Below are 3313 nucleotides of genomic sequence, written 5' to 3' on the forward strand. Positions count from 1 at the left end.
AAAGTCGCCTCTCGTCCTCCCTCCCTCCCTCGACGACATCCCCTTACTGTTGGATTGGTAGTTGCACCATTTTGATCGGAAGAAACAACACGAGCTCGCTTTTATTGATCACTCTACTTTTGCTTATGGATAACCTGATGCCTTTTTTGCTCCCAAACTTAATAAGAGAGACAAACACATAACAAATATTTTTTTGCATGCATAGTAATAATAGCAAAAGTATTCTACCATATCTTTAGTTTAAACATTCATGATTCTCTATATTTTGCTAAAATCTATTAATGAAAAGCCAATTGAGATTACATTCTCCCTCACCTATCTGGGATATATCATATCCCACTCATCATGTTGTTCACACTATAAAAAAGACTTCTCATTTATTAACCTAGAATATTAAAAAAAGTGATCCCAAACATAAAGGAAAAATTACATATTGCATATCAAAATCTAATTATCCAAATTGCTTATACTAATATCAAGTACTACAAAATTTCTTTTATCACTCTCTACTAGTTGTACACCTTTGATAAGAGAATTGGGTTTGCCTAAGGGTCCACCAAACAATTTCATTTCACCTTCTCTATACCCAAAGAGAACTATGCCCAAAGAGTCTTCTCATACACATATATGCTGCCCTCAAGTTGATGCACTTATATCTCATTTCTATTTGGATATTCATAATGAAAAAAGAAAAGAACGATTTTTTCTCTACTTTTATTTTATTATGATACATATTGTTAACATTTCACTTACTAAGCAAAAGAAGTTTACTCCTAAGACCCTTGCCATAAGTGGGTAATAAAGGAGGCTTCTTTAAATTCCCCTTTTTTTCTTCTTCTATACCTACTATATCAACTACTTCAAAATGTCTAAGGAAAGATTGATTAAAAAGATTCACTAAGAGATCTATTATTTATGTTCATATCAATTTACTGGAGGTGATCTTTACCTCCTTTACCCCAAAATGGAAGTCTTCCGCTAATCTAATGCATGTCTTATCTGATTCAAAGGATAAGGCATTAGGTGATATATATTGTAATTTATGTTCACACTTCCGTATGATCTTAATGATCTCAAATTGCAATTGAAAAAAATCATATGATTGGAATGATCTACATGATCAAATGATTGATTTTGATAACTAAAAAATCTCGCTACCACTAATCCCATATATGATGATAAAAAGATGAGCTAGAAGAGGTCACCATAAAGGTTAGCCTTCTTAAAATCCATTTAAAGAAGCCCCCTATTCCAAGGGCTTCGATCCTCTCATGTTCACATAGTTTGATGGTACTAGCAACCCCATGCAATACATAGCCTAGAATAAAGCTTTTTATGAGAAAAAATATCATCAATTTTTCATTTAAATTTTTAATATTTTAATATTTTATCTTCCTAATAATTATAAACATCTTTTTTTTTTCTTCATATAAAATTTAGACAAACATCATTTATTTAAATATCTCATTTAAATTTCATGTATTATACTCTTACAAATGCCCATAAAATTGTAGCTCTGAACTACATAAATATTATTTAATTTTTTTCAAACAGAAATGTTATTTAATTTTTGTTAGGTTATGTGTTTTATAAAAATAAAAAAAAAAAGATTTTTTTGTGTTTTAAAGAATTTGCACAATTTTTTTTTCGTTTAATTCTTTATAATTTCCTTTTGTAATTTATATTTTTTAGCATAATTCATTTTTAGGTCACCCCTAAAATTTACCTTATTATTACCTCACAATGCTTATTTTCATGATCAAAGTAACACAAATTAAATACTCATATAAACTATTTCTCACCCTTTGCATGAAAAGAGGTGGTCAGTTTTAGGCTTCATTTGGGACAACTTTTTTATTGCTTTTTAAAGCAATTTTTTTAGTACAAAAATTTAATTTTTTGTACTAAAAAGTCACTTTAAGAAGTAGTAAAAAAATCGTCTCAAATAAAACCTTTGAGTTCATTTGGGGCAGCTTTCTTACTGATGTTCAAGAAATTTTTGTACTAAAAAATTATTTTAGAATATTATCCTAAACAAAATCTTAATCATTTTCACACAAACTATGATCAATGTTAAGCAGAATGTTGTAAGGAAAATAACTTTGTTAAAAACTACTGTAAATAATGCATTAATTTACTTAAAGGTAGGAATTTTTAATATTTGATTGCTTAGTTGGCATAGAATCAAACGTAAAGCATTTTATTCAAAAATTGAAAATTCTTAATTTAAGTTTTTGATTTACTTAGCAAAATCCTAGATTTTCAAAACGTTCATCAGAACGTCCGACCTGCCGGATTCGAACCAGCGACCTAAGGATTTATCTGCGTGAACTACAGTCCTCCGCTCTACCAACTGAGCTAAGGTCGGCTTTTTTTAAAATCCACCATAATATTTTGGGATATTTAAATAAAGAATAGCATAAATAAAGACAAGTTAGTATTTGAATGGGCAACTTAGGCCTCGTTTGATTCCCGACTTTATTTTATCGTTTTTAATGGAGCTTTCATAAAAGCAAATGGAGAAAAAAATTTCTTCTCAAATCAGCGAAAATACGGAGGTTCATCGGAAGTTATTTTGAGAAAGCGGTGTTACCAAACGGCAAAACATCATTTTTTCGTCGATTCAAACTGCAGACGGAGAAATTACGGAGAAACAAACAAGAACTTACACACTCAACAAAGTCGTCCATCCATTTGACAGCTGACTATCGTTCTGAGCCGCAACTCATCTCCGAAGGGCCGAACAAGTTGCCTGTTGAAATAGAAATTTTGACGTTTTTATTTTATTTTTTTTAAGATGGAGAATTAAATAAAAAATTAAAAATTGTAACTATTTTTAAAATTTATAGTCTTATGCAGCTTTGCTACTAACAAAAAGAAAATCGTATAATTTTTTTATCATAGAAAATATCATATGAAATTAATTATCAGCATTAACTTTTCATTTATATTTGATTTTATAAAGTTGTAATTTACATTTATATTGATTTTTTTTTTTTTTTGGAATGGGGTATCTACTCGTTGTCACCCCATAGAAGGAATTTTTATTGGGTCAAGTTACCTGATGTAGAGATACATCGGGTAACCAATAAACAGCCTCCATGTGCTTTTATTTTTGTTTATAACCAAGAACTTTTTATAAATAGAGCACATGGCGGCTGTTTATTGGCTACCTGATGTATCTCTATATCAGGTAACCTGACCCAATAAAAATTCCCGTAGATGAGATGCTTGACGGAGTAAATAATCCCTCGGCGGGCCTAGTGGCAACAAACCCCAAAGGTGCTAGACCACGAACTTATTTTCTCTCCAC

The 3313-nt window shown here is 30.4% G+C and overlaps 1 non-coding gene across 1 annotated transcript; it reads right to left on the reverse strand.

Annotated features, from left to right (window-relative positions):
* Positions 1 to 2282: 2282 nt before the first annotated feature.
* Positions 2283 to 2368, reverse strand: TRNAY-GUA. Its single transcript is given in 2 exon segments — positions 2283 to 2318; positions 2332 to 2368. It is a non-coding gene; the product is annotated as a tRNA-Tyr (tRNA).
* Positions 2369 to 3313: the final 945 nt, after the last annotated feature.

Source organism: Dendrobium catenatum, unplaced genomic scaffold (genome assembly GCF_001605985.2).
Source record: "Dendrobium catenatum unplaced genomic scaffold, ASM160598v2 fragScaff_scaffold_620, whole genome shotgun sequence".
Classification (NCBI taxonomy): domain Eukaryota; kingdom Viridiplantae; phylum Streptophyta; class Magnoliopsida; order Asparagales; family Orchidaceae; genus Dendrobium; species Dendrobium catenatum.